The sequence below is a fragment of the Fukomys damarensis genome, unplaced genomic scaffold, assembly GCF_012274545.1.
Source record: "Fukomys damarensis isolate Sample0158 unplaced genomic scaffold, DMR_v1.0_HiC HiC_scaffold_39, whole genome shotgun sequence".
NCBI classification, from domain to species: Eukaryota; Metazoa; Chordata; class Mammalia; order Rodentia; family Bathyergidae; genus Fukomys; species Fukomys damarensis.
The window spans coordinates 45,855,386-45,866,470 of NW_022900951.1; the positions used below are offsets into that span (position 1 = coordinate 45,855,386).

The following is an 11,085-nucleotide window of genomic DNA, read 5'->3' on the forward strand; positions in this document are numbered from 1 at the left end:
TCTCTCTCTCTCTCTCTCTCTCTCTCTCTCTCTCTCCTTCCCTCCCTTTCTTTCTCTCATTCTGTTAGTTTCTCTTTCTCTTTCTGCTCCATCACAGGAGCTACTTGAACACCCAAGCCTGGAGACTTCTTATGTTCACTCATCTTCCCCAATCCCAAGTGTCCCGTGAGCAAGGGAACCACCACCTGTTTACCTGCACAGGGTCTGTATTTTTATCATTGTTGTCATGTTTGGGCATGAAGCTGTGTTAATATTCTTGTGTGCTAGCTGTGGAGGGATGTCTCTGTCTCTGCTTTTCTGTCTGTCTTTGTCTGTCTCTTGTCTATCTCTCTGTATGTCTCTTTGTCTTTCTCTGTTTCTGTCTCTTTTCTCTCTCTCTCTCTCTCTCTCTCTCTCTCTCTCTCTCTCTCTCTCTTCCTCCCTCCCTCCCTCCCTCACTCTCCTCCAGGTTCCTTGGCCTTGCAGTGTGTGTGTACACACCTGGGTAGCAAGCAGATGGGTAGATATGATAGGGAAGCTGCCTCTAGCTCAGACCACCCCCCACTCCCTTTCTTCCTTTCCTTCCTTCCTTCTCCTCTTTCTCCCCACAGTTAGCACAGACTTTTGCTCCCTCACAATGGATGATATGCTGTGTTTTTCAGCTGAGGAAGTCACTGTAGGGCTGAAGGAAGGTGAGGTGGGGGTAGGGGACACTTCAAACCCCGCCTGATGGCTCTGATGGGGTAAGGAACAAATCAAGTGGCAACCTGGATCTGAGAGTGGACAGGCACAACATGGTTGTCCACAAAGTGTGGCGCCCAGCTTCCTTCCCATGGATGGCCCTGTTTCAGATGCCCGTGTTGTGTCTGGGACCTACAGATCTTATGGCTTTGTGCATGGTATACAGATGTCCCCTAAATCTAGAAAGGCAGAAGAACCTGGTATAGAGAGGAAGGATTCTATAGGGACAAATTCCTCAACTACTAGCTCTGCAACTCTAATGGAAGCATGCCGCTTATTAAACCTCAATTTTCCCATCTTTCAAAGAGACTGGTCACCCTTCCTTCATGTGTGGGGAGATTAAATGAGTTGGTGCATGTAAATAAAGGATGTCCAAAGGGGCGGCACTGAAACAATGTCAGTAAAGCTCACGATATTGTTATAAATTGTTTGTGATTAATATTGCTGTTGATCATTTGGGGGAGGGGCTCTCCAGGGCCTCAACAGAGATCTGGGAAAGGCAGCAGGTGGGCAAATGGGGGGATGGGAAAGTGGAGGAAGGCAGAAGCAGCTCTATGTTGTTACTTCTCATTTGTGGGCTAGGCAGTCTCCCATCCCTTCTCCACTCCAGGCTTCTTTCTCTGCACTTGCCTCTGTACACACACACACACACACACACACACACGCACACGCACACACCCAGGCTTGAGCCCTTGTGAGCCACCAGAGGCCTGACTTGCAGCCTGCTACATTCCTGGCCCTGATAATGTATGTGTCTCCCTGTTGAGGGTAGACATGGCAAGAATTTGGCCTGTGCTCAGTGGTTGGCAGGGCCTAGAGACAAGCTGAAGCTTCTGAGATCACAGGGCTTCAGGTAGAGCTGGGGTGTGGCCCATGCAGCAGCCAGACCTGTGGGAGATGGATCCCAGGGAGTTGCTCACCTGGAGTCTGGGGTGGGATAAGAGTGGAGCTTGATGGCTGGTTTCTGGATGTGGAGATGTGGAACACTGAGTGAGGGGTCAGGAGCCAAGGGAAAAGCAGAAGGTGGGGAAAGACTGAGCCCCAGAGACCCTTTCTGTGAGAACAGGGAGGGCTAGGGCCTTGAACCATAGACTTTTTTGAACAGGCATTTGGTGTGGAAAGCAAAGAGCATACATAGTCTGTGGTCTGGAGCGTCTGGGACATCTGGGACTGAGTGTGAGTGTATTTGTGTGATTGACAATGTGTGGCTGTGTGTACAGACTGTGTGTGTATGTGTGCTCATGGGCATGTGAGTATATATGAGTCTCTGTGTGTGAGGAGGCCATGTGAAGTTGTGTGTGGCTGTCTGGGTAGGCTGGTGAGTGTACAGGGGTGTAGGCATGACTTTGCATGTCTGTCTGGGTGAGCAAATGGGCATGTTTGATTCTGACCCAAGTGTGAGTGGGTTTTTCTCAGCCTATAGGCCTGTTGAATGTCTGGTTGTATATGTGTGTCGTACCAATTTGCCTTTGAGTATATATGTCTGTTTATATGTATATGAGAGTGTGGGTTTCAAAATGCTGAGGTATTCATGTCCAACTAAATGACTGCCTATTTCTATTTGATTGTATATGTACATGTATGCCCACCTGTGCTTATCAATGTGTATGCATCTAAATGCATTTATATAAAGATATATAAATGCATGCTCATTTATGTAGAAGAGGGTGTATATATGTGCATATGCTTTATGCTGTGTGGTCTGGGTGTACTTGTCATGTATTTATGTGAGTAAGCCTGTGTATGAATGTCTGTGTGGATTTTGTAGGATTTCAAATTATTTTACATGTCTGTGTGTGCATGTTTGAAGTGCACACTGCGTCTATATCCAATTAGGGACATGTGAGTATAGGTGACACACTAGTATAAAGAGAACTAATTTTGTGCTTAGAGGAAGCTGACAGTATGAGCTACTATATGTTATAAACGCACATACACACTCACAAGTAGGTACGTGTGTTTATATGTTTAACTGTGTACACACCATTATGGGTGAGTGCATATCTAATTATGGTATGCATGAGTAACTACATTTCATAATACTTAGGTGCATGTATCTCATCATGTGTTTTGTTTGGACTTCTGAGTGCGAGTGTGAATATGTGTTTGAATATGCCTGAGAATGATTGTGCATGCATATGTGGTTATATATGCTAATATATATGAACATCTAACTATGTGCATATAGACACATATGCCTATGTATTATACACATCTAATTGTGTGTGTGAATGTACAGGTGTGTGACTATATCTGTTTGTATAGTTCTAATTATTTTCACTTGTGTTTGTATTTATCTTTATTCTGGGTCATAGATTACAGAACACTGTATGCACGTGTTACTCTCAGCTAATAAGAATGAGTGTGTGTGTACATGTATATAAGGAGGTCTTTGCATGTGTCTGATGAGTGTGGATCAGTCTTGTGCAGATGAACAGGTGTCTGTGGAATATGTGGAATATGTGATTCTTCTTTCATTTGTGTGGTTTCTCATGATGGATGTGTGAATGTGTGTGAATGCACATGGCATGCATATCAGTGTGATAGTGTGTGTTTTGCGAGTATATTTGTGTTTCCATATCTACTTATGAGCATTTGAGAATGAATAAAGTATACACCTGTGTCACGTGAATATACTCATAGATGAACTTGCTCAGCTTTGCATACAAGTCTATGTGCTAGAATGTCTGTATGTGTATACATCATCTCATTTACCAGAAGGTGTATGTCTGGCTGTTTGTAAGCACACCTACGCAAGTGTGTTACGTGTGTATGCAGATATACTTGTATGGTTATGTCTGGGAAGGTGTGCAAATATTTGGGAGCTTGCCTTTCTGTGTCCATGCTTCTTCATCATCCCCTTAGGTGTGATTCAGAGTCTGCCTGTCTGTGGACATGTGAAAGTATGTGTGTATACATATCCATTCGTGAGTAAATGCATGTCATCCATGAGCATCATGCCATGTGAATGTATGTCATGCACCTATGCCTGTGTTTAAGAGTAAGTAGATGTATATATGTGTGACCGAGTACAGTGTACATGTGCATTGCTATGTGCATTCTATGGGTGAGTGAAGGTATTTGTGCATGCACCTGTCTGATGGTGTATGAGACAGACTTAGTCTTGATCCTGTGCAGATGAGCCTTATCACTCAAAAGAAAAGGTTCTTATAAACTTTTGTGACTCTGTATGCACCTAAGCATGTATTTATATGCATGTCTGAGAGTCAGTGGTATTCTGATAGACTACATCTGTTTGTAACAATGTGTAGACATCCTACATATTGGCAAGCTATGACACCTGAACAGTCTATGACACCTCTTCTGGGGCCTTTCTGACCTTGACCATGTTCTAGACTTTTGTGGGGGCTCTCAGGATAATTCCTGTCATCATTCATACCCAAGAAGTATGGATCAATCATGGTTGATATCCTACTAGAGGAAGAGGGCCTATAATCTGTTTGGAAAAGGATTCCTTGACACACAAGGATCTCCCTTTCCCTTCCCCTCACCATCAAAGCCTCAGGGAAGAATGGTGTTGTATAGTGCTTAGGACTGGATAATAGTGTTCATAGAAAGCACCCAAATTATGCCATCGAATTTAGATGTAAATGTGTACAAATAAATGAATATATATATATTCTCCATCCATCTTAGGAAAGAGAGGTAGAGAGAGAGAGGGAGAGGGAGGGAGAGAGAGATATATCTTGGGGAGAGATTAAGGGAGAATGTGAGTTGTGTGTGTGTAAGAGAGAGCATGGATGTTTCTGGGTAGGATGTGCATTGAGATATTAGTTTTATTTGAGAGAGGAGGGGTGAATATGGGTGTATGTAAATTGATCTGTTTGGGTGGAGGGTGGTTTGAATGACAGTTTGCTTTGATTGGGCAGGAATATGTATGAAAACATATATAGAGATAGAGATAGATATATAGGATATAGATAGATAGATAGATAGATAGATAGATAGATAGATAGATGAGGGGATGTGGTATGGATATATTTAGGTCTTGCAAGAGAGTATGAGGTTATCTGAATAGCATATGTGTTTGATAGTGTGGCTGAATATCCTGTTTTGTGTTTAAGAGACATTGTGGGGGGCCAGGTATTTAGCTCAGTGGCAACACACCTACCTCCCAAGTGCAAGGTCCTGAGTTCAATCCCAAGGGAAAAAAAACCAAAGAGAAATTGTGGGTGTTTCTGGGTAGATTATGTATATGAGAAGTATGAGTGTATTGGTGTATGGGATATTCAAGTATGGTAGATGGTAAATGGTATGTATCTACCTGTGTTAGAGCATATTGTTTTCAGCAATGGAAGTATGTGATTGGGTGATTCTAGATATCTGTAGGAGAGAAAATTTGGGCATATCTAGGTGAAAGTGCATGTGTATAAGTAATTGGGTGTGTCCATGGATGGTGTGTGAATGATGGAGGGTGTATATGAAAAAGTATGAGTTTATGGGCATTTTGTGTGTGCAGTGTAGGCAGATCTGGATGATGGTGAATTAAGAGGAAGAATCTGAAGTGTGTGTGTGTGTGTGTGTGTGTGTGTGTGTTTAAGAGAAAAGACAGGTGTTTGTAAGTGTGGTAGCAGTGTGAACAGGATATGTCTAATGGAAAGTGTGTGTGTGTGTGTGTGTGTGTGTGTATCTAGATGCAGTAGGAAAGTTTGGTTTTAACTGGGCTGGGGAGAGTGTGAGTCTAGTGAAGGTGTGAGTACATATATTGGGATGATACATCTATATAAGATGTGGATACGTCTGGACGGTATGTGGATATACTTGGGCTGTGTATGACAGTGCATGGGTATATGTGGGATGGAGTAGGTTTGAAGTTGAGTGTTTGGATGGCAAGTAGATGAAAGCATGGGTATATTTGAGTAGCAGAGTATGTAATAGGTCTATGTGAATGGTGTCATGGTGTGTTGTAAGAGCTCTGGTTGTATATCCAGGCAGAGAGTGTAAATATGTATATACATAGGTGTGGATGTGGGCGTATGTGAATGTATGTGTAACTGGATGGAGTGTGTGAGTTTGGGGCACACCTGGGTGAGAAGCGATATGAACAGGATGACAGCATGTATATATCTGGGGAGTAGGGTGTGTATGGTGTTGCACATAGATTGGCTACATGACAGTTCGATATATCTGGGTGGGAAGTGTGTGTGTGGATATAGATTTATTTAGATGGTATGTGCGGACTTAAGTAGATCTCAATGGTCTCTATGTGATAAATCTGGAGAGTGATATATGTATGAGTGGGTGCATGTATCTGAGTGGGGCTATGTTTGATGTGTTTGTGTCAGAGTGAGAGACAGAGAAACAGAGAACATGAGAAAGTGTGGGTATACATATGGATAAAATTTGCATATGAGTATGGGTTCTCTGAATGATGTGTAGGTAGATAGCCAAGTGATGTGTGTCTAAATGTAGTGTCTTGGAAGGTGTATGTATATTTGTGCTATTTGAGGTGTCTTGTTACTGTATAGGGATGCCTGGGACAGGTATGAGGATCCTGAGTTGGGGGCATACATTTGAATGTATGTGAGAGTGGGGGTGGATTGAGTTGGAAATTTGTATAAGTGAGGCTGTATGTATTTGGAGTGCCTGTGAGTGTAAGTACCTTTGAGGCACATGTATATGAGGGTAGGATTATTTAGATGGGATGTGTGTGAGAGTGTGGGTGTATTGGTGTCAGGTATATGTATGAAAGTAGGTGTGTCTAAATGGTATATACATTTAGAGAGTAAGTGTATACAGTGGTACCTCCATTCACGGAACACTTGTTTGAGAACAATTCGGTTCACAAAAGCATTTGGAAAAATTTTGTTTTTGTTTGCAAACTCTACAATGGGTGACAAGCACAACCATAGCCATCTTTCACGCACAAACACAAACGTGGCCATCTTTTCCAAAATTGTGGAACACATTAAGTTTGTGAACCGACGCACTACTTTTTCTGGCTTGGGGAATGTGAGAGTATAGATATTTTTAAGTAAGATGTGTGTTCCTTTCTCTGGACACTGTATGACAGAGAGGGAAAGGGGGTATCCAAGTGGTGCAGCTGTGAGAAAATAGATAGGCAAGTGTAGGGTGTGAACAAACCTGGGTGGATGTACATGTGGCCACTTCTGGATATGGTGTATGTTTGGGTGTATTTAGATGGTGAATGTGTCTGACAGTGTGGGCATATCTGTATGTGTGTGGATTTATCTGGATGCTTTGTGTGCTCAGTAGTGTGGGTGTGTCTGGGTTGCATTTATGATTGTGGGCATGTGTATGAATGGGTATGTGTTTCCTTGGACATATATACCTCAACTGAAATGTCTGTAATGTGAACATGTCCATGTTTGCCCATGTATGTGACTGGGTTTGGGGAGGGGCACTTGTACCTAAATGTGTCAGTAAATGGAGCTGGCTCACATGTGCACATGCTTGTGCTATGTATTTCTGCATGTGAGTAGATTGGCTATGCAAGGTCTCTCTGGACACAGCCTTTGGATTTGAATCCTAGTTCTGCCATTTATTCCTAGGTGGTACTGGGCAAGTCACCTAAACTCAGCAAAATTACAATATCTTATCTGTAATGTAGAGGTAACAATACTTATCTCAAAGGTTGAGGATCAGATGAGTTAATATATGATAAGTGATTGGAACAGTACCTAGCACACAATGATCCCTCTCATAATTATTACTATACTTATCTTCCCCGGTGTATAATGCTGTATGACCATCTGCAAGTGCAAAGGGGATTTCCATGTACATATTTGCCCCGTTAACTCTGTCCTTTTGCATGTGTGAGAAAATGAGCTTTTCCTGCATGTTATACATTAAAGTGCATATAAAACCACAGGTTGTGACCTGTACTCTAATAAAATTGAAAACACAGAAGAAATGGACAGATTTCTAGATATTTATGAATTACCAAAGTTGAATGAAGAAGGTAAAAAAATTCTAAACACCCTAATTACAATCAGTGAAATTGAAAGCATAATTTAAAATTTATCAACAAAGAAAAGCCCAGGTCCTGATGGCTTCACTGCTGAATTGTATAAGACATTTAGAGAACTATTGCCACTACTCTTTAAACTTTTCAATGACATTGAAAGGGAAGCAATACTTCCAAATTCATTCCTGGAAGCAAGTGTTACATTGATTCCAAAACTAGCGAAAGACCCAACCAAAAAAGAGATCTATAGACCAATCTCCCTAATGAACATAGATGCAAAAATCCTCAATAAGATACTGGCAAACAGAATACAGAAAATTATCAAGAAGATCATACACCCTGACCAAGTTGGATTTATTCCAGATTTGCAAGGATGGTTCAACATGTGTAAATCAATAAATGTAATACACTATATTAACAGAGTCAAAGACAAAAACCATATGATCATCTCAATAGATGCAGAAAAAGCATTGGACAAAATTCAACACCCATTCATATAAAAACCCTGCAGAAAATTGGAATAGATGGCCTTTATCTCAACTTGATAAAGGCTATCTATGAAAAACCAATAGCCAACATCATTTTAAATGGCCAAAACCTGAAAACCTTTATGCTAACATCAGGAACAAGGATGTCCACTGTCACCACTCCTCTTCGATATAGTTCTGGACACATTAGCCAGAGCAATTAGACAAGAGAAAGAAATAAAAGCAATAAAGATAGGGAAGGCAGAAGTTAAACTGTCATTACTTGCTGACGATATGGTACTCTACATGGAAGACCCAAAAACCTCTGTCAAAAGACTTCTAGACTTAACTGACACTTTCAGCAGAGTAGTTGGGTGCAAGGTCAACACTCAAAAGTCAATAGCTTTCTTGTGCACAAATAACAGACTCACTGAGAGAGAAATTAGGGAAACAATTCCTTACACAATAGTATCCCAAAATATGAAGTATCTAGGAATTAATCTAATGAAGGAAGCAAAAAGACCTCTACACTGAAAACTACAGCATTCTGAAAAAAGAGATCAAAGAGGATATAAGAATATGAAAAGATATCCCCTGCTCCTGGGTAGGAAGAATCAACATAGTGAAAATGGCCATACTACCAAAACTGCTATACAGATTCAATGTAATCCTGATTGAAATTCCAACAGTATATTTCACAGAACTACAGAAAACAATACAAAAATTAATTAGGAACCAGAAGAGACCTATAATAGCAAAATTAATTCTAGGCAACAGAGACATGGCAGGGGGTATCGTAATCCCCAACTTGAAACTATACTACAAAGCCACTGTGATAAAAACAGCATGGTACTGGCAAAGAAAAAGACCTGAGGATCAGTGAAATAGATTGGAAGATACAGAAACAACTCCAGATGTACTCAGCTACCTCATCTTTTACAAAGGAGCCAACCATTCTCAGTAGAGGAAAGATAGTCTCCTTATAAATTGTGTTGGAAAAACTGGATCTCAACCTGCCAAAGATTAAAACTAGACCCTTATCTTTCACCATGCACTAAACTAAAATCCAAGTAGATTAAAGATCTAAATATTAAAACAGGAACACTAAACTTGCTGGAAGATAAATTAGCCAAAACTCTAGAAGATATTGGCATAGGAAAAGACTTTATGAACAAATCCTCAATAGAACAGGAATTAGCAGACAGAATTAACAACTGGGATCTCATCTTAGAGCTTCTGCACTGCAAGAGAAACCATCAACAGAGCTAAGAGAAAACCTACAATGTGGGAAAAAATTTTACCAGCTGCTGCTCAGACAAAGGACTACTATCTAGAATATATGAAGAACTCAAAAAAATCAGGCCCCCCAAATATAAAGATCCGATTCAAAAATGAGCATCTGAAATGAACAGACATTTCTCAGACAAAGAAGTAAAAGTAGCAAATAAATATATGAAAATATGTTCAACATCACTGGTCATTGGAAAGATGCAGATGAGAGCAGCATTGAGATTCCACCTCACCCCACAAAGAATGGCTGCTATCAAGAAATCAACCAATAACAAATGCTGGCGGAGTTGTGAGGAGAAAGAAACCCTTCTCCATTGTTGATGGGAGTGCAGACTGGTGCAACCACTGTGGAAATCAATATGGAGCTACCTGAAACAACTAGGATTAGATGTTCCATTTGACCCATCTATCCCTCTGCTGGAATTAAAGGAATCATACCAAAGCTATATATGAACACCCATGTTTATAGCGGCACAGTTTGCAATAGCTAATGCTTGGAAACAGCCCAATTGCCCATCAACTGGAGATTGGACAAAGAAGATGTGTTTTTCTATAAAATGGAGTACTACTCCAGCCATAAAGAAAGAGAAACTAGAGTCATTCATAGGAAAATGGATGCATATTGAGGACATACTCTTAAGTGAAATAAATAGGACACTCGTGTAAATACCAAATAGTTTCACTGGGTGTGAAAAACTAAAAGTGTAAATAATATTCCAGTTGTATAACTGATAACGTGAATTAGTAAGAAAAGGGCTAAAGGTGTAGAGGAAGTGGGAAGGGTAGGGGAAAGGAAATAAGGGAAAAGAAAAAATGTGAGAAAAGGAGAAAATGGAAACAAAATTTGCAAATAGGGAAGGGTGGAGGGGGTAAACGTAGGGCAAGGGAATGCGGAAAAATAAGAACCAAGATCTGTCACTTAATGGTACAGGATCTCAATGATGAATGCAACTGTACTGTATACCTAAAAAGTACCAATAAATTCCAGTTTTAAAAAGCACAGGTTGTGAGAAAGGCAGTATGTGTCTAGGGATGGGTGGAGGGCATTGGGTTCTATGTATATATTTTCCAGTGCTCATTCCTCTGCGTGTGCACACACACACATCCATATTTATGGTAATGTAGTGTCTGTGAGTGCAGGTGTTCCCTGAATTGCTGGTGTGTCTACATACGAAAACATGCTTCTATTTGTGTATATGTGTGCATGTATATGCCATTGTGTTGTCATCGGCCATGGAAACAAGTTTGTGATTGTTAGTATGCAAATTTGTGAGTGTGAATCTCTGTCGTGTCTGTAGATGTCAGAAGGTTGGTTTCCAGGTTTATATATGATGATGCAGGTAGGTATGTGTGTGTGTGTGTGTGTGTGTGTGTGTGTGTAAAGGGTTTGCATCTATATGACTCTAGTAAGATGCTGTGTGAGTGTATGTGTAGGTGTAAATGGGTGTGTACATCTGAAGATTTGTGTCTCTCTGTATTTTTAAACATTGATGACTATGTGAGTGTGTATGCCTAAGTCTGGATTGCTTCCCATGCATGCGTGCATCTCTGCATGTAGCAGTGAGCCCCAGTAATGTGATTATATTCATGCACATGTCTGTGCTATGTGACTGTATCCGCGTACTAGAGCAGATTTGTGAGAATGACTTTTTTTTTTTT

General features: G+C 40.8%; 1 protein-coding gene across 3 annotated transcripts in view; it reads left to right on the top strand.

Annotated features, from left to right (window-relative positions):
- The window catches only part of Gpr173 (G protein-coupled receptor 173), a 26,641-nt gene that overhangs the window by 803 nt on the left and 14,753 nt on the right, over positions 1-11,085 (top strand). Inside the window, exon 2 of one of the 3 annotated variants that reach the window (XM_033760148.1) lies at positions 69-202. The exons of 1 other annotated variant lie outside the window; for it this stretch is intronic. The gene's annotated coding sequence lies outside the window, so the exon portion shown is untranslated. The remainder of the gene's footprint in view (positions 1-68; positions 203-11,085) is intronic. One more of the 3 variants, XM_010629753.2, reaches the window with a different exon arrangement.